This window comes from Sapajus apella, unplaced genomic scaffold (assembly GCF_009761245.1).
Source record: "Sapajus apella isolate SASKATOON/1434 unplaced genomic scaffold, GSC_monkey_1.0 scaffold50, whole genome shotgun sequence".
Classification (NCBI taxonomy): Eukaryota; Metazoa; Chordata; class Mammalia; order Primates; family Cebidae; genus Sapajus; species Sapajus apella.
The window spans coordinates 7,567,698-7,595,514 of NW_022436990.1; the positions used below are offsets into that span (position 1 = coordinate 7,567,698).

Genomic DNA, 27,817 nt, shown 5'->3' on the forward strand with positions numbered 1-27,817 from the left:
TAACTAAATGGCCTGGAAGCTCTTAACACGGATGACTCAAAGAAAATTTGTTTCTGGGCAGGAAGAATAAAGTTGATTCTTCTTCATCAGCTGAAGAAAATTGTAATCCCAGCACTTTGGGAGGCTGAGACGGGTGGATCATGAGGTCAGGAGATCGAGACCAGCCTGACCAACATGGTAAAACCCCGTCTCTACTAAAAATAAAAAAATTAGCCGGGCATGGTGGTATGCACCTGTAATCCCAGCTACTCAGGAGGCTGAGGCAGGAGAATTGCTTGAACCCAGGAGGAGGAGGTTGCAGTGAGCCGATGTTGCACCGATGCACTCCAGCCTGGGAGACAGAGTAAGACTCTGTCTCAAAAAAATAGTAATAAAATGAGAACCAAAAAGATCTTTCAAAATAAACATTTCTTATTAACTAAAAATCAATAAGAAAATGAAAACTCAGTAGAACTATGGGCAAAGAGCATGAACAGGCAAGTCACATACACAATACAGATTGCTAGAAACATTAAGAGAGGCCCAACCTCCCTTATAATTAAACACTAAAACAATGTGATTATCTCTATCAGATTGGAAAAGACTTTAAAATTGATAATATTCAGGGTTGACAAGAGGATTGGAAAACACAAATGGGGAAATACCCTCACTGGGATTGTTAATTAGTACATTTTTGGAGAGAAACATAACAATTTTTATTGCATTTTTAATGTTCATGCCTTTTGACTCAACATTTTTATTTCTAATAATTTATCTTACAAAAGTGCAAATGTTTGATATGTAGTATAGATTGTTCATAATTTTTTTTTTTTTTTTTTGAGATGGAGTCTCGCTCTGTTGCCCAGGCTGGAGTACAGTAGTACGGTTTTGGCTCACTGCAACCTCAGCCTCCCGGGTTCAAGTAATTCTCCTGCCTCAGCCTCTCAAGCAGCTGAGATTATAGACGCCCACCATCGCACCTGGCTAACTTTTTGTGTTATTAGTAGAGACAGGGTTTCACGATGTTGGCCAGGCTGGTCTCGAACCCCTGACCTCAGGTGATCCACTCACCTCCACCTCCCAAAGTGTTAGGATTACAGGTGTGAGCCACTGAACCCAGCCTGTTTATAATATTTTAAAAACCTAGAATACGCCAGGCACAGTGGCTCACACCTGTAATCCCAGCACTTTAGGGGGATGAGGCAGGCGGATTCCTTGAGTCAAGACCAGCCTGGAAGACATGGGAAAAATGAAAAAACCCATCTCAACAAAAAAAAAAAAAAAAAAAAAAAAAACCCTGTATGCCAGGTGGAATAACCCAACTGTCCATTACTTGAGGGTGTTTAAATAACTATGGTGCTTATAATGAAATGCTGCAGAAATGCTATGAAATAGCATATGACATATCTTAACATAGAAGGATGCATAAAGTAAGAGCAAGATGCAAAGCTGTATGAATAGGGTATGGTGGTGTTTATGGGTGACAAAAATATCCTGGAATTAAATAGTGGTAATTAGTTGCATAACATTGTAACTATACTAAAAAACCACTGAATTATACAGTTTAAAATCGCTAAAATCATACATTTTATGTTGTACAGACCTTCAATTTTTAAATAACAGTATGAATAATGTGATCCCATTTTTTTATGAAAAAACAATATTTTTTAGTATGTACATAGAAGAAAAAACCTGGAGAGACATACATTAAGTAATTGGTAGTGATTATCTCTGAGGGTGATAGACACAGTATATTGTTAATATCCATATTGTATATATCTGTAATGTTTGAAATGTTAATAAACAGCACTTAGAACTTTCATATCCAGAAAAAAAGATACTAAATTACTTGAAAAGTAGAGAAAGAGGTCTAATTATCTGGGAACAAATAACTGAACCAGTAAAAAATTCCTTTCAAAGATAACTCAAAATAACTATTTCAGTGGGAACTGCATTATTTCAGAATCATAGGATTGTAAAGGGGTTTGTTTTTTTCTTTCTTTGTGTGTGCGTGTGTGTGTGTGTGTGTGTGTGTGTGTATACATTTCCTTAATAAAGAAAAAGGAGAACATGTACATAACCTTCTTCAATGTAGTTAGATGCTAAAATTTAATCTTCATTGAGACTGAAAATGTAAACACCCATTTGTTTGGGAGGAATTGGTTACTAAAGTCTGTATACCCTGAATTACACTTCTGTTGCCAACCAAAGCATCTGCTGGGTTCTGACCTTCAGACGATAAAAGGAACTATTAAGACTTATGATCAGAAGATTGGGATTCTGGTTCCAGCTAAACCACTCATATGTCATGTGAATAGAGGTAAATCCTTTAACCTTTCTAGACCTCCGTTTCTTTCTTCTAAAAATGGGGAGATGTACTGAAAGAGATCAGTATATGTCATCCCAAAATATGTCACTTTGGCATAAAGATTATTTTGAGCTAAAGGCAATTGATGCAGGAAAAGTTCTCCACCCTCCCTTTATCTGCCCAAAAACAGGGCATAAATTTTCCTTTGAGGAAGGTACCCCTCTGTGCCAGGAAAATGAGAATGACTCATTACCAGAGATGTCACACCAAGATGACTCCTCATAAACAAGCCCTACTAAAATAACCCTTATCTTCCATTAGTTTCCTTCACATATTTTCTAGTCACTTCCCACAATATTTGTCCCTTGAAGGCCAAACCCTTCTTCTTTTGTTAAGAAGGGTATATAAACTCCAGGTTCTGGCCATATGTAGTGGCTCACACCTGTAATCCCAGCACTTCGGGAGGCTGAGGCAGGTGTTAAGCACACTCTGAATGAAGAGACCACCTAAATAGGCTTTGTGTGAGCAACAAGGCTGTTTATTCACCCCGGTGTGAGTGGGCTGAGTCAGCAGAGGGTGGCAGGATAGTTGCTGGTTTTATAGGGTTGGGGGTAAGTAATGGAAAGTCACAGTTTAGGGTGGTTTTGTGCAAGCGTAGCGGGGGGGAGGGTGGGTCACAGAGTCCAATGTCACAAGGTTGACTTATCAGTTGAGGCAGGAACAATGGTAGAATGTCACAAAGTCAGTTAATCAGGCCACAGGGTCCAGTGTCACAAGGTCGACTTATCAATTGAGGCAGAACAATGGTGGAATGTCACAAGGTTGGTTAATCAGGCAAGGCAGGAGCTAGCTATTCTTCTCCTTTTGTGGTTTTCTTGTTATCTCAGATTCTCTGGCTCCAGGAGGCCATCTGGAGGTGTACATGTGGGTCACAGGGGTCACCATGGCTTGATTATGGTGTAGTCCATGGTACAGTCAGTTTGAAGAACCTTGCATTCCTGCCTTTTAATATTAATAATATAAAGGTAAAAAAGTAAAAACTAGAAAAAGCAGGGGGTTAGTGAAATTTTGGGGGCAGTACAGAGGGGTGATGGGTGATGTTTCTCAGGGCTTCTAAGGGCAGGATTGGGGGCAGCGTGGAAACCTAAAATAGGCCAAGAGATTTGGGGGCTAGGGGTTTGTGGGGTTGTTAGAAGGAGCATTAGCTGGATTGGCTGATTGGTTATAGCTTGGATACAATTTTGTAGGAATTGAGAGATTAGTTGGAAAAGACAAGGTCCAAATAAGAGAAGGAAAATGTAGCTGTTAAGGGGTCTTCTAATGGAAGGAGCCATGATACCCATTAAAGAGTGGCCAGCTAGGTCCAGAATAATAATTTGCCTGATTAGCGAGCTTTTGGGTCCTGTCTTTAAGTCTTTTGATGGCATCATATACAAGGCCGGATTGGTTTAGATAAAAGCATTTTTCATTTAGGAATAGGCAGAGTACTCCTTTCTTAGCAGTTAGTAGATGGAGGCCTTGGCGATTTTGTAGGACAACCGCAGCCAGGGAATTAACTTGAGCTTGGAGGACAGATAGTGTTTGAGTTATATCTGTAATTCTGGCAGAGAAATCATTAGAGAGATTGTGGAATGTGGTGATGGAAGGAGTAAGGGCTGCTATACCTGTCCCGATTGCAGCAGTGGAGACTCCTAATCCTACAAGCAAGGAAATGAATGGAATGACTCTTTTTTTGTTGTGTAGGAGTTACAAGGGGGACAGGGAGGTGTTCATTTTCATTGGCAAACTGGATTTTGGGAGTAAGAAAGATTAAGGTAAAGCTGCCTGTCCAGTTAGTTGGAAAGCAGATGTAGGTGGAAGAGCCACAGAGGAAAAAAAGTCCTTGGCTTAAGTAGAACTGGAAGTGTAAAATGAAAAGGTAAGAAAGTGCTTTGTGGGAGCTGGGGTCTTATACCCAGATACCAAGGGAACCAGCAAGAGCCATGGCTGTTAAAGGTTGCAGTGGGGTTTGGTAGGGTAATTATGTGAAAGGAGAGGTCTTGCTTTCATGGTATATGAGAAAGCATTTGGTATCTATGAGTAGCTGTTCACTTTCATTGACAAGGTTAGGTATGAGCAGGCAGGAAGAGGGTCTGGAGGAGAGTCTGATGAACAAGGGGAGAGCAGCCAAGGAAGGAGTGAGAGACAGGGTAAATGCCTACCTAGGCAAAACTTGCTATTGGCATTCTTAAGAGTGCTAGTAATGAGGGAGGGCCTTTTCATAATGCAAAGCTGGTATGTTCCTATTTCTTGGTTAACGTGGGTGACAGGGCCTTGCAGGTGAAGTGTAAAGGAACACGAAGAGGGTGGGAGGTCTCCTAGGGGAATTCCATTAGGTGGTTGCTGGGAAATGCATAAGGGAGCAGCAATAGGGATAGTTGTTTGTGTGGTTAGTGGTCCAAAAACAGGGGGTGTGGAGTTGACACAAGGGGAAAGATTATATAGGTAGGTGCGAAGAAGAGCAGCAGCCTATTGGCATGAGGTATCTGGGGTGTTTTGTTGAATCTTTCTAGGAAGTAGAGGAGTTTTCTGGGGGATACAGGGGGGTTGTTGAAGGAAGTCCAGAGGTGTAAAAAGATGGGAGAGTTTGCCCAGTCAGCTGATAGTGTGGGGACGGCTGTGTAAGAGGAAGAGGAGAGGGAAATGCATAGCCAGCAATCTCTGGCTAAGGAAGGGTTTGAAATAGGAGAGAATGGGTTAGGCTGATGGTATGTAATGTGGACAGCCCTGCTATTCCTGTCCCTGTAGCAGCGGCAATTCCTAGTCCTATTAGCAGAGGTATTAGCTGCACAGCTCTGCGCTGACAGACCTGGGCTTTAACGGGGACTGGTAAACTTTGGTTCCCTGGGGCAATGTCTGTTTTGGGGCTTAGAAAGAGTAGGGTGCAGGTGCCGGTCCAGTTATTAGGGTGGTAGAGGTAAGTTGAGGTTCCGAACAAGAAAAATATTCCTTGGCTGGGTGAGCAGAACTGGTTGTGTATATTGAAGAGGTGTGTGAGTTTATTATTTTCATGTTCCTATACGCTTAGGGTCCAGTGAGTGGCTGGAAAGTGGCTGTTGGGGTAATGTGAATGGCTCCATTTGTTTTGTTTTTCCACCGGAGGAGTTACCATTTTGTATCTACTAGGAGCCATTCAGAGGAGTGATTAAAAATGGGTATAAGAAGGCATTCATTGGTTGTGGGAGCTGTGTTACAATGGGTCCAGGGGCGAATAGTCATGCAAGGGGTATGTCTGCCAACACAAAACCCTGACTGTCTGTTAAGCACAGAGGTGGTACTGACTTTTGGGAGTTCTGTAAAGCAAACAGGTGAGCTAAATGAAGCAGTTTGAGTGACTAGAAAGTTTTGATGGTTGGGGCTTGGAGTGATAAGGTAAAGTTGCATTGATGCGGTAGTAGGTGGCCAAGAGGTAAGCCTGAGGATAGATTGCATTGGAAGCATAAAGGAGCCTGAAAAGTTAAATCAGTATTTGTGGTCACAGAACCATGTATGGGTTTTTTACCAGTATATGGAGTGAGGGTGGAAATGTAGGAGCGCAGAAGCTGTACTGCGCGTCCTGTCAGGGTATGTTTGGTCATGTTACTGATGGAGAACTCGGCTAGTGACTGCATATTTAAAAGTTGAAGGGGCTTTTTCCTTCATAGGGAGGGAGATAGGTTAGGCAAGTAAGAACCTAAGACTTTGCAGGGACGGGAGTGGAAGTATAAGTTGTAGCTGATAGAGAGATGCAAAGCCAGCAACCTTTTGCTAGGGTTGGGTTGGATTGGTTTAGCAAAGAATCGGTTAAGGGTTTTGTAGAGATAGTGGGGAATAATAGGAAGGGGAGGTGCAATTATGTGGAGCAGCCATGGGAGCAGGAGGAATAGGCAGACAAAGAATGAGGAGGAAAGTAAACAGTTATACTTTATTGGGGGAGAAGTTACACAGGGTACCTTGGGAAGGAAGGTTATTTATTCACTTTAGAAGAGCGTTAAGGGTGGCAGCCTGGGAGTGGAATCAGGAAATGTCTTGGCACACAGAATGGAGGAAGAGGGAGAAGTGGCAAGATAGACAGGAGGAGGGCATTTAAGTTTCCTCAGGAATTCGGGTAAGTTTCAGAGAAGTTGGGGAGAGTATAGGGGTTTGGCACTACAGGATGGATAGGGAGCATTATCTGATTAATAAGGCAAAGGTCTGGGACTAGCCTGTAGGACTTGTCCGGTTGTTGGACAGGTAGGATGGGGGTGTTGTAGGGATAGTTAGTGGGAACTAAAAGGCCATGTTGTAGTAAGCGAATAGTAACAGGCGTTAGGCCTTTCAAGGCTTGTGCTGGGATAGGGTACTGGTGCTGAATGGGATAAGGGTGGTTAGGTTTCAGGGGGATGATGAGGGATGACTGACTCGTAGCAAGGGGTGCGGAGGTGGTGTTCCACACCCCAGGGTTAAGGTAAGAGGACATAGGGGAGCTATTGAAGGAGGTATGGGTTCGGGGAGGAGGGCAGCAATGAGGTATGGCTGTAGCCCAGGAACAGTTAGGAGGCAGACAATTTTGTTAGGATATCTTGGCCTAACAGGGGAACTGAACAAGTGGGGATGATTAGGAAAGAATGTGGAAAGGAGTGCTGGCCTAGTTGACACCAGACTTGGGGAGCTTTGAGAGGCCTGAAAACCTTGCTGTCAATTCCCACAGCAGTTATGGAGTCCAAGGAGACTGGTCCTTGAAAGAAAGGCAGCGTGGAGTGGGTGGCCCCCATGTTGACTAAGAAAGGATTGGACTTACCCTCCACTGTAAGAGTTACCCGAAGCTTGGCGTCTGTGTGATGGTCCAGGGGGCCTCTGAGATGCTCGGGCAGCGTCAGTCTTTAGCTGGCAAGCCGAGGAGATCTGGGAAGGATTCAGTCCCAGGAGCTCTGGGAGCAGCCACATGAGTCAGACAGTCCAACTTTCCGTGGGGCCCCCCGCACAGATGGTGCAGGGCTTAGGAGAAATCCTGGGCTGCGGGTGTTCCTTGGCCCAGTGGCCAGGTTTCCAACACTTGAAGAAAGGTCTGGGAGGGGCAGCTGGACGCTGCAGCCTGGGCATTTTGAAGTATTTGTGAACCAGTGGTGTGGCTGGGATGTGTCTTACAGCAGAGGCAAGCATCTGTAGTTCTGAGATGCACTGCCTCCCGGCAGCTTCTTCCCTATTATTGAACACCTTGAAGACAAAGTTGATTAATTCCTGTTGAGGGGTTTGAGGGCCAGATTCTAATTTCTGTAGCTTTTTTGTCATGTCAGGGGCTGATTGAGTGATAAAATGCATATTAAGCATTTTTCAGGAGTAAGAGAAGTAAGGATGACGTTTAAGTTACTCCAGGTAAGACTATAAAACTGGATTAAGGCCGGGCGCGGTGGCTCACGCCTGTAATCCCAGGACTTTGGGAGGACAAGGTGGGTGGATCACCTGAGGTCAGGAGTTCGAAACCAACCTAGCCAACATGGTGAAACCCCATCTCTACTAAAAATACAAACTAGCTGGGCATGGTAGTGCATGCCTGTAATCCTAGCTACTTGGGGGCGGAGGCAGGAGAATCGCTTGAGCCTGAGAGACGGAGGTTGCAGTGAGCCAAGATCATGCCACTGCACTCCAACCTGGGCAACAAGAACAAAACTTCATCTCAAAAAAAAAAAAATACTGGGTTAAGTATTGAAATGTTTGTATATATTTAGTAGGATCTGATGAAAAGGAGCCTAACCATTGGCCAATTTGGGAAAGGTCGGATAAAAAGAAAGGAACGTGCACCCTAAAAATGTATTTGGCTCCAGCCACCTCTCAAAGGGGAAATTGTTGGGCAGGGGTGAGGGAGTTAGCCACAGGACTAAACTGTAAGCCGGACAGGGTATGAGGAAGGGAGGTGACAGGAGGGGCATAAGGAGGTGGGCTGTGGGCAGAGGAAGAGAAAGAAGGCTCTGTTGGAGAGAGGGGTGGTTTAAGGGCCTGGATTAGGGCCTGATTCGGACAGGCGGGGAGGAGAAAGATTGAAACGGTCAATGGACAAGGAGGATTCTAAGTCACTGGTGGAGGCAGGAGGCGCAGATGGAAGGGAAAGAAGGAAAATTTGGGATGGGTCACATTGACAGCAGAGATTAGGGAGGGATCTAAGTGTAAAAAATGCCTGGACATATGGCCCTTTAGACCATTTGCCCATTTGTCAACAAAAATTGTCTAGGTCCCGCAGAATAGAAAAATCAAAAGTGCCGTTTTCTAGCCATTTGGAACCATTGTCTAATTTGTATTGGCCGTATTGCAGAAAAAAATGAGATGTTTAGGTTTCAGATCAAGCGACAGTTGAAGAGGTTTTAGGTTTTTTAGGACACAGGCTAGAGACGAAGACTGAGGAATAGAGGACAGAATATTGCCCATAGCAAAGGAAGTAAGTTTTAAGGAGAGAAGTAGAGACAAGGAGAATGAGAGCAGCTAGCAGGGTTTTCAGTAGGCATCCCTGACTGAGTTCTAGGTTGTAACGTGGGTGAGCGATCAAAGCAGGCGTCCCTGCTATTGACCAGACACCAAGGGAAGCCTGCCTTCCCGAATTCATGACCAACATTGGAGTTCTGAGCACACGGATAAAAAGTGTCTCCTTTGTCTCTAGAAGGAGAAGGATTCAAAGGAAAAGAGAGAGAGGGAGAGACTGCTTACCCAATCTGAAGGTGGTAAGAGGTTGTTGGGCTTGTCTGATGCGCTGAGGTTGCAGGTGGGTCTCTTCACAGAAGGAAAGCGGGGACAGAGGGCTGGTCTCCCAAGGGAGTACCCCGTCCTAGGTTTTGGCACCAAATGTTAAGTGCGCTCTGAATGAAGAGACCACGTAAACAGGCTTTGTGTGAGCAATAAGGCTGTTTATTCACCCAGGTGTGAGTGGGCTGAGTCAGCAGAGGGTGGCGGAACAAGAGCTGGTTGTATAGGTTGGGGGCAGGTAATGGAAAGTTACAGTTTAGGGTGGTTTTTTGCAAGCAGGGGCGGGGGTGTCACAGGGTCCAGTGTCACAAGGTCAACTTATCAGTCGAGGCAGAACAATGGCGGAATGTCACAAGGTTGGTTAATCAGGCAAGGCAGGAGCTAGCTATTCTTCTCCTTTTGGGCTTTTCTTGTTATCTCAGACTTTCTGGCTCTGGGAGGCCATCTGGAGGTGTACATGTGGGTCACAGGGGTCACTGCGGCTTGACTATGGTGTAGTCCATGGTGCAGTCAGTTCAAAGAATCTTGCAGTGGATGGATCACTTGAGGTCAGGAATTTGAGACCAGTCCAGCCAACATGGTAAAACCCCAACTCTACTAAAATAAAAAAATACAAAAATTAGTAGGGCATTGGAGGGTATGCCTTTAGTCCCACCTACTTGGCAGACTGAGACAGGAGAATTGCTTGAACCTGGGAGGCAGAGGCTGCAGTGAGCTGAGATTACACCACTGCACTCCATCCTGGGCGACAGAGTGAAACTCCATCTAAAAAAAAAAATTCAGGTTCAGAGCACATCTTTGAGTTTTCACATCATCTCTGTGAAGCTCCCATGCACTTAAAAGTTTTTGCTTTTTGTTTTTAAGACAGAGTCTTGCCCTTGTTGCCCAGGCCAGAATGCAATGGAGTGATTTTGGCTCACTGCAACCTCCACCTCCTGGATTCAAGCAATTCTCCTGCCTCAGCCTCCTGAGTAGCCGGGATTACCGGCGCCCACCACCACGTCCAGCTATTTTTTGTATTTTCAGTAGAGACAGGGTTTCACCATGTTGGCCAGGCCGGTCTCCAACTCCTGACCTCAGGTGGTCCACCTGCCTCAGCCTCCCTAAGTGCTGGGATTACAGGTGTGAGCCACTATGCTCGACCGCATTTAAAAGTATATTAATATCAGGCCAGGCGCGGTGGCTCAAGCCTGTAATCCCAGCACTTTGGGAGGCCGAGGCGGGTGGATCACAAGGTCAAGAGATCGAGACCATCCGGGTCAACATGGTGAAACCCCGTCTCTACTAAAAATACAAAACATTAGCTGGGCATGGTGGTGCGTGCCTGTAATCCCAGCTACTCAGGAGGCTGAGGCAGGAGAATTGCCTGAACCCAGGAGGCGGAGGTTGCGGTGAGCCGAGATCGCGCCATTGCACTCCAGCCTGGGTAACATGAGTGAAACTCTGTCTCAAAAAAAAATATATATATATATATTAATATCAATAAAAATCATATCTTTTTTCCTGTTAATCTTTCTTTAGTTAAATTTGCAGGCCTCATTCACTGAAACTAGGTGGGTAGACAAAATGTTTTTCATCCTGAAGAGTACGACATAGAGTGGTAACCTTAGGTGCTTACGTAAGAAATTGAAAAGCCAATCAAAATACTACACTCAGAAAATACCATTTAGGGCAGTGCATATTATTTTATATAATCTTAAAAGTGTCTGTTATGTTGTTCAGCCCTAAAGAGAAAGAATAAAAATAAATAAATAAATATAAAAAAGTGTTATGGCAACTAAGCACAGAGACATGGCCAAATAAATGTACATGTTTGTGAGGACAGACATTAGACTGTATACTTACATGACATTTTGAAAACCTAGAAGTAAAGTATTTATAAAAAAGTGAAGGCTGGGTGTGGTGGCTCATGCCTGTAATTTCAGCACTTTGGGAGGCCGAGGCAGGCAGATTACTTGCAGTCAGGAGTTAGAGACCAGCCTGGCCAACATGATGAAAACCCCCCATCCAGACTAAAAGTTAAAAAAAAAAAAAATTAGCTGGGTGGGGTGGTGGGCACTTGTAATCCCAGCTACTCAGGAGAATCACCTGAACCCAGTGAGCCAAAATCATGCCATTGCACTTCAGCCTGGGTGTCAATGAGACTTTGTCTCAAAAAAATAAAAATTTTTAAAAAAAGAGTGAAAAACAAGGACAAGCTTAGGGCCCAGATCTCCTTCCCACCACTTCCTTCCAAAATGTTGGCCTGTGATACTCACAGCTACAACAACTTCTCTTCAATACCTAGATATAAATCTTGTTCAATAAAAACAATTAGCAGAAGAGAGAACATTCAACAGTTGCAATTACCTAAATGTCCCTCCAGTAACTATTTGAATGACTAAATCCTCTACATTGATTGTTTCAGTGAATGATAATTAAAACCAAATAACCTCTAGGCTCATTTGATTTCTACAGTGACAAAACTAAACCTCTAGACATTATATTACAAAGCCCTGAATTGAGCCAGGCAAAGCAAAACAAAAGTACAAGGAGAACTGGGTGGTGAGTGGAAGGGTGCTGGTACACACTAGAGAAGAAAGAAGACAATAGACCACCCTTCACAAGCACATTTAACTTACCAGTAGATGGGTGAGCCCTGCAACACCACTCCCTAGTCAGGGAGACTCCTTCCAGGCTTTGTATGTGGAATGGTGTCATTAGATTAATAAACTGCTTCCTGCTGTTTCCTTCATGTTCCATAAACCAACATGCACCTCACTTCTGCCCTCTGAAACATTGCTTTCCTTATTGTTGAATCCTTTACCCAATTCCATAAGGCCTACTGGGAATATTGTTTTGGGCTTAGACATATGATTAAAGACTTTGTGGGGTTTTTTAAATCTAAGGTAAGAATTTTGCAAGACATTTCTGCCAACCCCATTTCAACAATGGACTAAGATTAGATAGGCATTGTTTACCATATTTATAATACAGAGAGAGAGCGAGAGAGAGCGCGCGCGCGCGCACGTGATTAAGTTAAAGCAGGGATTGTGTCATACTCAACATTGTGCCCTCAGAAGTTAGTGAAGCACACAGTAAGTTCACAAAAATTCTCTTTGAACTGAACTTAACACAAAGTATATTGAATTAAAATCTATGCCTAAAAATATTAATGTACAAATTATATACTTATAAATCATTCCAAAGCGCTATTTGTTGCAGTTTTTAAATACTTAAAAAAGCAGGTAGGCAGACTTGATAAACTGTTGCTCTATAGGATACCTTAATACAGAATCTCAGCTTTCCTCTGCAGGACAAGCACTTCTAGGTAGAAGTCAGAGTCAAAAGTTTGGGTAGTTCAGCACCTTCTGTAATCTATCAGTGAATCAACCCTTAATAAAGCACTTACTATGTGCTCAGCATTGTTCCAGCCACAAGATTAGAATGGGGAATCATCTGGGATCAGCTGAAAATATAAGAAGGCTCCTCCCCAGTAAACTCCAAATTACCCCCTCAAGCCATATTTTCTTGGAATTTGGCTAAGAATCCCATATGTGCAAGCAATGTATTTTCAAATAGTACAATTTTCATAGCCTGAGTGTTTAATAGGACCCACATGTAATGGCATCCATGATGCCCTAAAATAGAGAAGGTCACAAGAGGCCAGGTACAGTAGCTCACACCTGAAATTCCAGCACTTTGGGAGGCCAAGGCGAGTGGCTCACTTGAGCCCAGGAGTTCAAGACCAGCCTTGCTAATATAGTGAAACCCACTGTCTACAAAAAGTGAGGTTAAGGCTGCATTGAGCCATGATTGAGCCGCTGCACTCCATTCTGGGCAACAAAGCCTGTCTCAATCAGTCAATCAATTAAAAAATCACAAAATCCACAGCACTATAAATAAAAGAACTGTAGAAAACACAGTGCCAATTTCTCTCCTATTAATCTTAAAATAAATCTGTTTTTCATTATTGTAAACCTGTTGGATGTTTGATTGTTTTGGCTTAAGAGAAAGGGTTTCATTATGTTGCCCAGGCTGAATGAAGTGGTTATTCAAAGGCTCAAACACCTGGGCTTAAGTAATCCTCCTGCCTCAGCCACAGCCACCCCCCACCACCACTCCCTAACGCCCCAGGTAGCTGGGACAACAGGCCACAGGACAAGACGCTTAAATTTTTTTTTTTAAACCATGCACATATTACCCATCACCACCCTCTCATATCCCATGCCCAACAACAAATCTGCACCTAAAATGACACTGTTTGAATTTAGCTTTTAGGAGACCATCTAGGTTCTTTAAAGTTGTCAAGAGCCCTATCTCTTTAGCAAGGCTGGGTCAGAAAAAAGCACTACTATGCTGAGATTAATTTTAGATGTTTAAAGACCTAATTGGGAAAAATGAAAATTTAAAGTAATTAGAAGACAATTTAGGAGATTCTCTATGATATCTGGACACAAGATGAAAGGCATAAAACAAACACAAGTATTAAATTAAACTACATTAAAATGTAAAGCTTCTCTGAACTAACACAGGAACAGAAAACCAAATATGGCATGTTCTCACTTATAAATGGGGTTAAACATGAGTAACTCATGGACATGAAGATGAGAACAACAGACATGGTACTACTGGAGCAGTGAGGTGGGAAGGGGGCAAGAATAGAAAAACTACCTATTGGGTACTATACTCACTACCTGGGGTGACAAGATCATTTGTACCCCACACCGCAACATCAAGCAATGTACCCATGTAACAAACCTGCACATGCACTCCCTGAATCCAAAATAAAAGTTGAAACTATTTAAAAACGACAACAAAAAGTAAAGCTTCTCTATGAAAACAGTTACCACTTCGTTAAAAAGTTAAAATCTGTAAACAGAAATTATATTTAAGAGTGTAAATTAGCTAGTCTGGGTGTGGTGGCTCATGCCTGTAATCCCAGCACTTTGGGAGGCCAAGGTGGGCAGATCACAAGGTCAGGAGTTCAAAACTAGCCTGACCAATATGGTGAAACCCATCTCTACTAAAAATACAAAAATCAGCTGGGTGTGATGGGGCATGCTTGTAATCTCAGCTACTCAAGAGGCTGAGGCAGGTAAATCGCTTGAACCCGGGGATCAGAGGTTGCAGTGAGCTAAGATCATGCCACTGCACTCCAGCCTGGGCGACAGAGCCAGACTCAGCCTAAAAAAAAAAGAGTGTAAATTAGCACAATCAGTTTCAAGACAATTTGTCTAAATCTCATAAATTTGTAAATGTATATTTAGACAAATTGTCTTGAAAGTGATTGTAACCCAGCAATTGTACTGTCTCAACAAAGACATAAAAGAAAAAGAACAAAATAGTTGTGCCCACGTCAAAGGAAAAAGTGACTTTGCTGTTCCACTAAGTATCAGTAGGTGGCGGTAACACCATAAAAACCGGTTCCAGCTTGATCTCTTTATTGAAAGAATCCATCTCCTTCTGTCATTGAGGTTACCGCATTTTAGTGTGACTTGATGGGCCCTGTCTGTAATTTAACAATATTGGAATCAAATTCTGATATCTAATCACATGGATGTAAGCTCTATTAGATTTCAATTAGCATTCACTCTAATTTGATTATAAGGCTTCAGCCATTCAAATGGCTAATAGGGAGACATTTAGATAATTGCAGCTGTCTGGGGTTATTACATTTGCTATCATTTTCACAAAGTGATTCATGTAAAGACTGGGCCATAAAATCTGTTTGTGTTGGTGGAGACAAGGCATGATGGCTTACTGGGGTGCACAGCACTATTAAGCATTTTGCTATTGTGGTCTGGCATTTGGGATTTTTTTAATTAGGATGGGAAATATGATGGATATTTAGGATTAGTGTTTACCATTTATCTGTATTCCAAAGAAATATTCTTGATTATTCATCCACAATATTGTTTCATTTGGCAAAAAAAAAAAAGCATTAGCCAAGTTTCTTTTTCATCTTTTTTAATTGAACTGAATGACATTTAAATTGAATATATTAACCACACCAAAACTTACCTCCTGCACAAAGGCCTTCCTCAGTAAATGGAATCAGGGTCTTTGTTCTCACCTAATATTATTCCTAAGTGTAAACACTAGATAGAGGGGTTTGACCAAAATTGCTGGAGCCCTTGGCAGGGATGTTACAGACTTGCTTTAAGTATAAAAGGAACAGTTGGACTAAATGACCTTACAGGTCACTTCTAGCTCTTATAGTCTAAGAGTTTAGAGATGAATAACAGCAAAAAATGTCCTTATCCCAAAGAACTGTCAGATCCTAGTAGCAGAAGCAGCTAGGATCTTGAAGTAACCTGCATGTGATACATTTTTCTGAGTGGAGCAGAGGGGCCTGCTCTAGAGAGGCTGGCAAGTTCACTTACAGAAAGTCACCCTCTACTCTATATGGGCCCCCAGAAGCCAATTCAAGTCTGGAAAGAAAAAAGTCATCAATGAAAACTCATGTGTTTTGCTTTGTTTTGTTTTGTTCTGTTTTGTTTTGTTTTGTTTTTGAGATGCTGTACTGCTGTCACCCAGACTGGAGTACACTGGTACTATCTGGACTCACTGCAACCTCTGCCTCAGCCTCCTGAGTAGCTGGGATTACAGGCAAGCACCACCATGCCTGGCTAATTTTTGTATTTTTAGTAGAGATGGGGTTTTACCATGTTGGCCAGGCTGGTCTCAAACTCCTTACCTCAGGTGATCCACCTGCCTCAGCTTCTCAAAGTGCTGGGAATACAGGCATGAGCCACTGCCTGGTCTGGTTTTAAATCCACTATTTTATAATTTGTACTCACAGATAACTTGACAATTTGCCAATATGACTTCAAAATTATATTCTGTTCAAGATAATAAATATAGTCTCTAAAGGCTTAAAACAAAAATGTGAGGGAAGCTTTGCATTTTTTGTTGTTCTGCTGGAAAATATCATATGCCAACAGGAAAACGTTAATCTTCATAAATATCCCTACATTCTCAGAGGTCTAAGACATTTTATTTTAGAATATAACCTCTTACACTTCAGAACTGCATCTTTACATTCCCATGCTTTTTGCAGGACCTAGCTCCAGGTTCCAAGACAACATAGTCAAGTACTAGATTCAGGGGGTATGTGTGCACTTTTGTGACAAGGGTGTATTGCGTGATGTCGTGGTTTGGAGTATCCTGGAGCCTGTCACCCAGGCAGTGAGCATAGTACCAGGAGCTAGTTTTCCAGTCTTTGCCCCCTTCCCTCACTATCCCTTCTCTAGTCCCCAGTGTCTACTGTTCCCATCTTTATGTCCATGTGGCCCCGTGTTTAGCTCCCACTTAGAAGTGATAACACATAGCATTTGGTTTTCTCTTCCTGCACTAATTCACTTAGGATAATAACCTCCAGCTGCATCTGTGTCGCTGCAAAGGACATGATTTTTTTCCACACCTTTCTTAGACCAATGATCTGTTCAGCTTAGTAATCTGCTTTTCACAGTGGCAGCTATTATACTTTGAGGATTTCTGTTTGTTTGAATATAAGTTCAGTAACCTTCCAGGATGACAAAAAGTCCTTTAATGTATTAATGACTTTTTTTTTCCCATTACAGGTGGTTGTAGGTGGGCCAAGACCCAAAAGCTTGACCATAAAAAGAATTGAAGGTCTGAGCCACAGCTCATAACTCATAAGGGTGGGGTCCATTTTTCCCAGAGGTGTAAACAATGAAATTTGTAATACAGAAAAAATGTAGCAGACATCACCAGGGCAATTCACTTGGAATTTAGTGAAGAAGCTGAGGATAGGAGTTGGGCGTGGGTTGGGGGAGGATGGAGTAGGGCACATTTATACATAAAAGGTGGCCAAAGAAACCTATTTCCTTCCATACCTGTCTTTTCATACGGGTCTGTACTCCGTTGCTTTGGGAAAACAAGCAGCTTGATCAGCCACTTTGTGGAGGGAACTTCTGTAACCTTCAGGACTGGGACACAGCTTCACACGAGCTCCTGGGGCCCACTCAAGGCTGGGACCTAAAGTTCCCTCAAAAGTATGTCTTAAAGCAATAGAAATTGAGTGAGATTTTCAAGGGAAATTTACTAAATATTGTCAAAATCAGTTCTTAAGGTCCCAGCATTGATCTGGCGTTATGTTGCCTCTGACTTCATTTCCTATTACTCCCCTGATTCATACGACCTCCCCCACGCTGACTCCCTGCTGTTCCTGAGAGTGCTTCCTTCTCAGGGCCTCTGCACTCACTGAAGACCGCCTGGTCCATCCTTCCTGGACAGCCACACAGCTCATGCTCTTTATTCAGGTATTTACTTCAGCCAGGCCTAGTGGCTCACGCTTCTAAGCCCAGCACTATGGGAGGCCGAGACAGGCGGATTACTTGAGCCCAGAAATTGAAGACCAGCCAGAGCAATGTGGTGAGGACCTGCCTATACTAAAAATACAAAATAATAATAATAATAATTAGCCGGGCGTGCAGGTGCATGCCTGTAGTAGTCTCAGCTACTTGGGAGGCTAAGGTGGGAGGATCGTTTGAGCCCAGGAAGTCAAGGCTGCAGTGAGCTGAGATCGCATCACTGCACTACAGCCTGGGCGACAGAGTGAGACCTTGTCTCAAAAAAAAAAAAAAAAAGCCAAAGAAACAAAAACAAAAAACCCAACCCCCTCCCCCCAAAAAAAAACCTTTGCCCTCACAGAGTTTATCTTATGCAGGAGATACGAATGACACAAAATAAAAAAGTATGTTAGTGAGACTGCTAAGGAAAGAAATGAAGGAAAAAAGAAATCAAGGAAAAGTATAGAAATGTAGGGCAGGTAAGCATGTTGACATTTTAGGTAGGCTGGCCAGAGTAGATGAGAAGGCAACAATGAAGTCAAGACTTATTTTTTTTTTCCTTGAGACAATGTCTCACTCTGTTACCCAGGCTAGAGTGCAGTGGGACAATCTCGGCTCACTGCAGCCTTGACTTCCTGACCTCTTAGGCTAAGGTGATTCTTATGCCTCAGCCTCCCAAGTAGCTGGGACTACAGGTACACGCCACCACTCCTGGCTTATTTGTGTAGTTTTTGTAGAGATGGGTTTTCGCCATGTTGCCCAGACTGGTCTCAGATTCCCAGGCTCAAGCAATCCTCCCACCTCAGCCTCCCAAAATGTTGGGATTAGGGATTACAGGTGTGAGCAGCCCTGCCTGCCCTCTGAGGGCAAAGTCTTTTACTATACCTTTAATGCCCAGAACAATGTATATCTAGAACAGCTTGAGTGTTTTCAATGAACAAAGTTCAGATCCATATTCATACTTTTCACAAGGAAACTGTTTTCATGAAGAAAATATTCTTTTTAAGCAAAATAATAATATAAAGAGGGTTTCTAAGAAAATAATTAAGCAACCTGAAAGACCTAACTGCTTTCTAGAATCCTTGAGTACTTTAAGTGTTAGAGCTAAAGAGGCTTACAGAAAGCAGTGGTCCTCAATATGGTCCTGGGCCAGAGGCCTTAGGTAACCTGGAACCAGTAAGAGAGGCATTCTCAGGCACCAACCCAGATTTACTGAATAAAAATCTCTGGGGGTGGGACCTAGAAAGCTATGGTTTAACAAACTCTCCAGGTGACTCTCATACAAGCCAACCACTGATAGAGGAAGAAGCACCAGGCTCAATATCTAGAGATGTGGGTTTTGAAAGAGATGCTGCATTTTCATTATATGCTTTTAATGAAATAATGGTAAATCTTTGAATCACAGCCCTGAAGGAGCCTTTTAGTTAGTCTTGTAATTGTGTATTTAAAAGTAATTAAACATCAGGTCTTAAATATAACTTTTTTTTTTCAGCCTGGCCTTTTTATTCTCAAGTTAGCCTGAATTCATGAGCTTTAGCATATCTGTGCAATTTCATATAGACACGTAATCTTGCAACACTTGACACTCTTTACGAAGACACCTTCTTGTACTTCTCTTGGTCTTCAGCTTTTGGGCAGTCCTCTCTTCTGCTTTTCCTCCCACCTTTCAGTTTCCTTTGCCAGCTTCTCAGCCAAGCTCACCTCTTTAGGTGTTCCCAGTCTTGGTGTTTGAACTTCTATGTACAATTCCTGGGTGGCTTTGTCCATTTCTCAAATAAGTCGATGACTCCCAATATATTGCATGCTTTTAGAACTCTTCACATTAAACTGGCTGTTTGGATCTACCAGGCTCTTGAAATTAATGTTTCTAAGATTGGACCCATCATCTTCCCCGCAAGCTGCTCTTCTTCCTGTTTTTCCATTAAGTAACCAAAGTCAGAAACAGAGCTCCTAGATTCTTTCCTGTCTCCTTCACATCCAATCAGTCACTCAGACCTGTAAATCCTTGTTCTTAGATCTCTCTGTAGTCATCTCACTTTCCAGTCACTTTTTTTTTTTTTTTTTTTTTTTTTTTTTTTGAGACAGAGTCTCGCTCTCTGTCATTACAGGCACCACCACTGCATTCAGCTAATTTTTGTATTTTTAGTAGAGATGGGGTTTCACCATGTTGGCTAGGCTGGTCTCAAAATCCTGACCTCTGGTGATCCACCCGCCTGAGCCTCCCAAAGTGCTGGGATTACAGGCACGAGCCACTGAGAGTGGCCTCCAGTCACTATCTTTAACTGGCCACCAGCCTCAGGCCTAACCCACTCCAGTCTATTTGCCACACTGTCTCCTAAAGCACCTGATCAGTGACCCGCCACAGTTTTCAGGGGCAAGTCCAGCTTCTTGGCTCAGTCACATGGCTATGTGCTGTGTCTTTCCTGCCTACTCATCTCCCTCTTCCACACAGCAAGGCCTGTGGAGCTGCTTTCACACCTCCAGGCCCCACCACAGGCCTAACCCTCTGCCTGCACATCCTTCTTCCCCCTCCTGACTCTGACTTGTCTTTCAACAGCTGCCCTGGACCATCCCTAACAGTGTGGCGTTGCTTCCCCTGCTTCATGCTCCCAGGGTACTTGTTCAGGCCTCAGTCATATCTCTGATCACTCCCTACTAGAATCACTCATTTACCTGCTGGTCTTCTCACCAGCCTAGAAGCGCCTTGACAGCAGGAATCATATGTATTTTTATTTTGCAAATAAAAATTTATTTTTATTATGCTCCATATCCCAGTGTAATGGCTGGCACCAAAAAAAGAATGGCTTAAGAAAACGATAAATTAATGAGGTTTTTTTTTTTTTCTTTCCTCAATTCTTTTTTTTTTTAGGGGGTTTTTTTTTTTTTTTTTTTTTTTTGTTTTTTGTTTTTTTTGTTTTTTTTTTCATATTAACCCTGCTTGTCAATATTTCACATTCCCTTTATCTTAATCAGGCCTGTGATAAAGCATAGCTCCAGGCAGTCAGGAACAGACATTTGAGCTTGAACTAAGAAAGTGAATTTACCCAGAGGGGAAGCCTTTGATCAGAAGTCCGGGGGCGGGAAGGGGTGACAACCTGTCTGTGAGAGCCCTGACATTTTGAAAGCACCAAACTCACTGTCACCCTGAGCTTTTCCTGTGGGGCAGAAGCTGTGGGGAGTGTCAGAGGTGGGGACTTTTACCCTCCCTTGTGGGCAGGGCTTGAAAGCAAATTTCCCTGCTGAGTTTTCCTTTTGTGGTGTCTGTGACCACGAAGGAGGCTGCCCCAGGAATCCCCACCTTTTTAGCTTCAGTTCAACACTCTGCAGACAACAACCCTCCCATATAACTCTATGTTAATTTCCAGTCTTGTCACTGATATAATAACCCCGAGCTGGCCTGACAAATTGCTACACTCAATGTTGAGAGCAAAAAAACAAAGTGGGAGGGTTAAGGCCTTTAACAGTGGAAAGCTGCAGTGATGCCTTGATGCTCAATATGTCTAATAGCCTCCTGCACTACTTTTATAAAACAATTTAGTGTATGTTCAAATGTAATAATATTTGAATGAAGTTCTCTGTGATCAAAGTCCAAGATGTGGAGTCTACCTGGATAATCTAAACTGCCTAGGGTCTCCTCTTCAAGGGAAACTTTCCTGGGAAACATGTTGCCTTAGTCAGACAGGCTGCAAAGCATACATCATTCTTTGTACACCAATGGGCTTATTTTAAATATTGATGGTATTAGTCTATGTATACTCTGTTAAACTGGGTCAAGCTCTTGAGCTTATGAAATTTTGGTGTTGAAAATACCTCTGCTTCTGAAAGCCATTAAAGAGCACCCCAGAAGGGCAACTGGTGAGCCTTAGCCACCACACCCCTACCTGGGCCAGCCAGTCACATGTCCATGGGCATTTAGCCTTGCAGTCCTCAATGAGAGGTCTAAGTATGCATCACCTTGCCAGATGGCCTCTCAACCAACCACACTCATTCTCATTCTGCTTCCCTCCCACCATTCTATGTCCCCAGTGCATTTCTAACATGGGAATACTCCAAGCAAATGCTCATCTATTCCTCTAAACTAGAGCTTCTGCCCTAATTTCCTATTAATCTCTTGCCCTGGGGAGCTGGACTAAAGCCTCCAGGACCTCACCTATCTCCTTAACTGAAGGTTTGAAAAGGAGCATTCCCTACTACCCTGGGTTCCACCCCAGAGGTTACTCTCAGGCAACAGAAAAGAAAAGAAGAGAAGGAGGACACTACCTAGGTCTATTTATCATCTGTTCACTTCTCCTACTAATGTTTCATTCCTCTAGGACAGGATGGGATATGGTGGCTCTGGTTTGCCCCCAACCTCCTAATAGCCTTTATTTCAGAATGTCTACGTCCTTTATAAAATGGGAATGATAACACTTTACTCACCTGAAAGCAGAAGCTGGACCCAATGGGCCTCTTGAGATAATTTCTAGATAGAAAAGAAGGAAATTGACTGCATGCAAAGTAAGGTGTTAACAGAGAAGGAGGTCCAAGAAAAAGTATGACAAATTATGAATTATGAAGCAAAGGGGATACTCATGCCTGAAACAATGGCAAGGGAAGCCCAGAGTAAGGGAGACCCAGGAGAAATGAACGTCCCCTCCCCACCCAGCAGCCCCACTCCACCCAGCACTATTCCGTGTTTAACTAGGGGTCAAAATATGACACAAGCAATAACTAAGCAGTATAAGACAATATGTGGCCCAATATTCAAGACAAGCTGTAAGAACTAGAAGGATTCAGAAGAGGGCAGAGTGCTCCAAGAAGACAGCAAAGGGGTTTTGGAAAGGGTGGGCTCTGGTGAGGAAGCTGAAAGAAGGCGGTCCTTGAACAGGGAGGGAGAGGCCTGCCCGAAGGCCAGAGCAGCTGGCACAAAGTGTTGGTGCTGGGGGAAATGGCGATGAGGAATGGCTGGGCAGATGGAATCTAACTCTGGAGGGCTTTAAATGCAGCTGAGGAATTCAGACTCTTTCCTGCAGGCCATGGTAGGTCAACAGAGGCTCTGTTACAGGAAATGATATGATGGAAACGTGTATTAGAAGCCTCAGTGAAAAGAAATTTAGGCCGGGCACTGTGCCTCACGCCTGTAATCCCAGCACATTGCGAAGCCGAGGCGTGTGGATCACCTGAGGTCAGGATTTGAGACCAGCCTGACCAACATGGTGAAGCTCCGTCTCTACTAAAAATACAAAAAATCAACTGGGCATGGTGGTACATGCCTGTAATCCCAGCTACTCAGGAGCCTGAGGCAGGTGAATCGCTTGAATCTGGGACAGGGAGGTTGCAGTGAGCCGAGATCATGCAGTTGCACCCCAGCCTGGGCAACAAGAAAAAAATTCCATTTCAAAAAAAAAAATTGAAGAGAGATTTAATTGTGTAATTGCAACCTTTTTAAACTGCTTGTTTTTTTGTTTTTTTGTTTTTAACCACATGAAGGTATTAGGTTTCCACTTAAAAATTAATTCATTTTTGCTGGGCTTGCACCTCTAATCCCAGCACTTTGGGAGGCTGAAGGAGCTGGATTGCCTGAGGCCAGGAATTTGAGACCAGCCTGGCCAACATGGTGAAACTTCATCTCTACTAAAAATACAAAAATTAGCTGGGTATGGTGGTGGGCATCTGTAATCCCAGCTACTGGGGAGGCTGAGGCAGGAGAATCACTTGAACCCGGGTAGAAGAGGTTGCAGTGAGCTGAGATTTTGCCATTGCACTTCAGCCTGGGCAACAAGAGCAAAACTCCATCCAAAACAAAAAAAAACTAATTCATTTTTAAAACTGTGTGTGTGTGTGTGTGTGTGTGTGTGTGTATAATTATGTATATATGAACTATATATTACATAATAAATGATATTTTATATGATATATATCATATTTGAAACTATGAATAATGTATTATTTATGCCAATACCTTTTTTTCTTTTTTTTAATTGTACTTTAAGTTCTGGGGTACATGTGTAGATCTTGCAGGACTGTTGCACAGGTACATACATGCCATGGTGGTTTGCTGTCTTCATCCGCCCATCACCTACATCAGGCATTTCTCCCAGTGTTATTCCTCCCCATGCCAATACCTTTGAAACTTTTTAAAATAGGAGCAGTCAGGCTCTGTAGGGCATGGAGGGGAGCCACAGGAGGAGCAGTGTAGAGTGATGGATCAGAACATGGGATCTGAGATTTCCCAGCTACTGCTTTTTGAGTGAGTTACTGAAACTTTCTGAAACTCAACCTCCTTTAAAATGAATACAATCTCCTTTAAAATGATCCCCTCCCCAGTAGAATGTTCGTGAAGATTAAATAAGATAATTATATCAAATCCCTGTCCTAGTGAACAATATAAATAATAAGTACCAGCCAGGGTTGGTGGCTCACATTTGTAAGCCCAGCACTTTGGGAGGCCGAGGCAGGTGGATTACCTGAGGTCAGGAGTTCGACACCAGTCAGGCCTACATAGTGAAACCCCATGTCAACTAAAAATACGAAAATTAGCCGGGCATGGTGGCATGCACACCTGTAGTCCCAGCTACTCGGGAGGCTGAGGTAGAAGAATTGTTTGAACCTGGGAGGCATAGGTTGCAGTGAGCCAAGATTATGCCACTGCACTCCAGCCTGGTGACAGAATAAGACTCTGTCCCCCCCCCCCCCCCCCCAAAAAAAAGTACCAAGAAGCTACCATGGTACAAGACAGTCTGCACTACTGTGGGGACAGTGAAGATGGAAGGAAGAGTATGGTCCAGGTGTTATTTCAATAGCAGGATGCACTGAGCTGACTGGCTACAGGGACTGAAGGAAAAGTAACAGAAAAAGTAGGGGTCTTTCTCTTGGCACTATGTCAAGTGATGTACCACAATCACAAAAATCCATATCCGGTCCAGTGTATATCCTCAACCCAACTTTCCTAAATTCCTTTTCTCAAGAATCAGTGATGCCTCTGAGAAAACTTCTTCCACAAATGGCCAGAAGATGTCACTGCAGACAGCACCATGCATATACTGTGATCCTTGTGTGAGTGTTCCGCCCTGACATTTGTGAAGAGAAAACTCCCCCTCGGCTCCCTTCCTAACTCTCATAGCCCCTGCTCCTGCTCTGTGCAGTCTCCTCCCTTTACCCTGTGACTCCCATCCTCTTGCTCTGAAATCCAGCACAGTGTTTTTCTGATGCCCTGGCAACCTGGGGGTGGACCTGACCCCTAAAGGTGGCAGAGCCAACATTGAGGCTGGGCTATCTATGTGCTTCCCTGTTCTTTCTTCATGATGTTCATTTAGATTTCTAGCAAAGCCTATACTTGTGCTGTCAACCTCACCCATTTCCGCCTAGCCGCTTGAGTTTCAATCAGTGAGTACAGGGACGACACCCCTATTCCCTCTTTTCTCACACTCTTCCAAACTGGCCCAATTTTCAAATATTAGCATTTAAAGATTTGGTGATGCATGACTTTGCCTCACTTTCTAAAAATATTAGTGTTTTTAGCAAAATAATCACTACACGTTAGTTACCCTATAAACAGCCCTGAGATATAGGAAATGATGAACATTCCTAAGTCAAGCTAATTGACTTATCCAAAGGGACTATATCACAGTCATGGGACTGGACTCTGACAGCTAAAGCCGGGCACCGTGGTGGCTCACGCCTGTAATCCAAGCACTTTGGAGGCCAAGGCAGGCAGATCACCTGAGGTTGGGAGTTCAAGAATAGCCTGACCAACATGGTAAAACCCCGTCAAAAAAAAAAGACCTAGTAACAAAGAAAAAATGTTGCAGGCCAATTTCTCCCCTTTGTTCCTGCTCATGATTTCTATTTGTGATCCTTCTCACTGTTTCTCATTTTCTTTCAGTGTTTAAAAATAGGCCAGGCAAGGTGGTTCACACCTGTAATCCCAGCACTTTGGGAGGTGGCAGATCATTTGAGGTCTGGAGTTTGAGACCAGCGTGGCCAACATGGCAAAACCCCATTTCAACCAATAATACAAAAATAAGACAGGCATGCTGGTAGGTGCCTGTAGTCCCAGCTACTAAGGAGGCTGAGCCATGAGAATCACTTGAACCCAGGAGGCGGAGGTTGCAATGAGCCGAGATCGTGCCACTGCAATCAGCCTAGGCAACAAAGTGAGACCCTGTGTCAAAAAAATAAATAAACCTGGCCAGGCCAGGCGTGATAGCTCACGCCTATAATCCCAACACTTTGGGAGGCTGAGGCAGGTGGATCACCTGAGATCAGAAGTTGGAGACCAGCCTGGCCAACATCTCTACTAAAAATACAAAAATTAGCCAGGTGTGATGGCATGTACCTGTAATTCCAGCTGCATGGGAGGCTGAGGCGGAAGGATCGCTTAGGCCCTGCAGGTCAAGACTGCAGTGAGCTGTGATTGTGCCACTGCACCCCAGCCTGGGTGACAGAGTGAGATCCTGCCTCAAAAAAAATAAATAAATAACCTAAGAAAAACTTTTAGAAACTGTATTTTTGTGGTACCCTTACCCAGTAATAGCCTCAGAGACAAATCTCAATTTCTAATACTTATCCAAGTACTCTGAGGTTTTACTCCAGAGAATAGAGGCTCTAAAAGGAAGTCTGGGAAACGCATTATTTTAGTGTTTACAAAAAAAGTCTCAAGATCAAGCTTCCTAAATCCTTACTCTGTTTGTAATCTGCATCTCTCTCTTAGCAGCTGTGATTCTGTTTTCCTTTTTCCTAAACTATTCCCAAGACCTTAGACCGTAGTGGGGAAGTGTCTACCTCTCCGTGTGGTTTCTGTTGGTGGATTCAGCTTAGCTCCCCCTCCCCCTGCTGAGAAGGATCATGAGCCCCTCACCTAATTTCGGTGCCAAAGAACAAGGACCCCATATCATTTGTCTCATCCCCTGCCAAGTACCAGGCTCTTGTGTGGAAGTTCCCTAGTGCTAAGTATCCTTATACCCTGACTAAACTCAGAATGAATTTGTACCCAAGACAAAATAGCAAATGCGCTGGCATGCAGGGGAAACTGTGCTAAGCCTCTACCACCTTCCTGATCCAACTACTGCTCCCTGAACACAGCAGGCCATCAACAATGCTACACACCTATAAATATTACTTGGTTACTGCCAACAACCATGAAAAGGGAGAGCCAGGAATTCTGGCCACGGGTGACACGTGGAGGCTTCCTCCTTCCCTCACAGCTGGTTACTCAAGAGGCAGACAGGCATGCAGTTAGGGCACCAGCAGAGCAGGCACACCTCCGGAGATGTTTACTCAAGTAATCTGATTCCTTAAAACAACATAAGTAGTCATCAAGAGAAAAATCAGAACTTTATTGGACTTACTATGCTTATTTTACAGTGTAGTGTTTAAAAATTGCTTTGGGTCAGGGTGCAGTGGCTCACACCTATAATCCCAGCACTTTGGAAGGTGAAGGTGGGTGGATCACTTGAACCCAGAAGCTCAAAACCAGGCTGGGCAGCACAAGGAGACTCATCTCTACAAAAAATTAAAAGATTAGCTAGGCACAGTGGCATGTGCCTGTGGTCCCACTGCATGGGTGGCTGAGGTGGGAGGACTGCTTGATCAGAGGAGATTAAGGCTACGGTGAGCTGTGATCATACCACAGCACTCCAGCCTAGGTGACACAGCAAGACTTTGTCTCAAAAAATAAATGGGCCAGGCATGGTGGCTCATGCCTATAATCCCAGCACTTTGGGAGGCCAAGGCAAGTGGATCACTTGAGGTCAGGAGTTTCAGACCAGCCTGGCCAACATAGTGAAACCCCATCTCTACTAAAAATATAAAAAATTAGCCAGGCGTGGTGGTGGGTGCCTGCAATCCCAGCTACTCAGGAGGCTGAGGCAGGAGAATCACTTGAACCCTGGAGGCAGAGGTTGCAGTGAGCCAAGATTGTGCCATTGCACTCCAGCCTGGGCAGCAAGAGGGAAACTCCATCTCAAAACAAAAAAATAAATAAATAATTGCTTTGAGGGAGGCAAAACTCACTTTTCAGAGGTTAGAGCCCCTAATTCCAATCCTGCCTGGCAAGAGCAGTCCTGCGTATCAGGGATGGACACAGTTTGTCCCCAGTCTCGTTACACAAGAGCAGAGACCCAGTGATGCCAAGAGCAGAGGGTTGTGCCTCCTGCAAAATGCAATGAAACCATCAGACCTTGGCTGAAAAAGAGGTTGTAAATTAGGAGCTTGTAGGCTCTATTTAGCCAATAGATGCAGAAATGCATTGTGTTTAGTTTCCATAATGTTTTCATGTTTGTTTGTTTGTTTGCTTGAGTCAAGGTCTCACTCTGTTGCCCAGGCTGGAGCTCAGTGACACAAGCATGCTCACTGCAGCCTCAACATCCTGGGCTTAAGCGATCATCCCACCTCAGTCTCCCAAGTAGCCAGGACTACAGAGGTGTACCACCACACCTGACTAACTTTTTAATTAATTTATTTAATTTTATTAATTTTATTATTTTTACTTTTATTTATTCTTTTTTTTTTTTTTTTTTTT

The 27,817-nt window shown here is 43.5% G+C and overlaps 1 long non-coding RNA gene across 1 annotated transcript; it reads right to left on the bottom strand.

Annotated features, from left to right (window-relative positions):
- Window positions 1-2,803: 2,803 nt before the first annotated feature.
- On the bottom strand, window positions 2,804-7,733 carry LOC116526264. The gene is made up of 2 exons (XR_004258073.1): window positions 3,952-7,733; window positions 2,804-3,289 (listed from the first exon to the last, which is right to left on the bottom strand). It is a non-coding gene; the product is annotated as an uncharacterized LOC116526264 (long non-coding RNA).
- Between the last annotated feature and the right edge of the window lie 20,084 nt (window positions 7,734-27,817).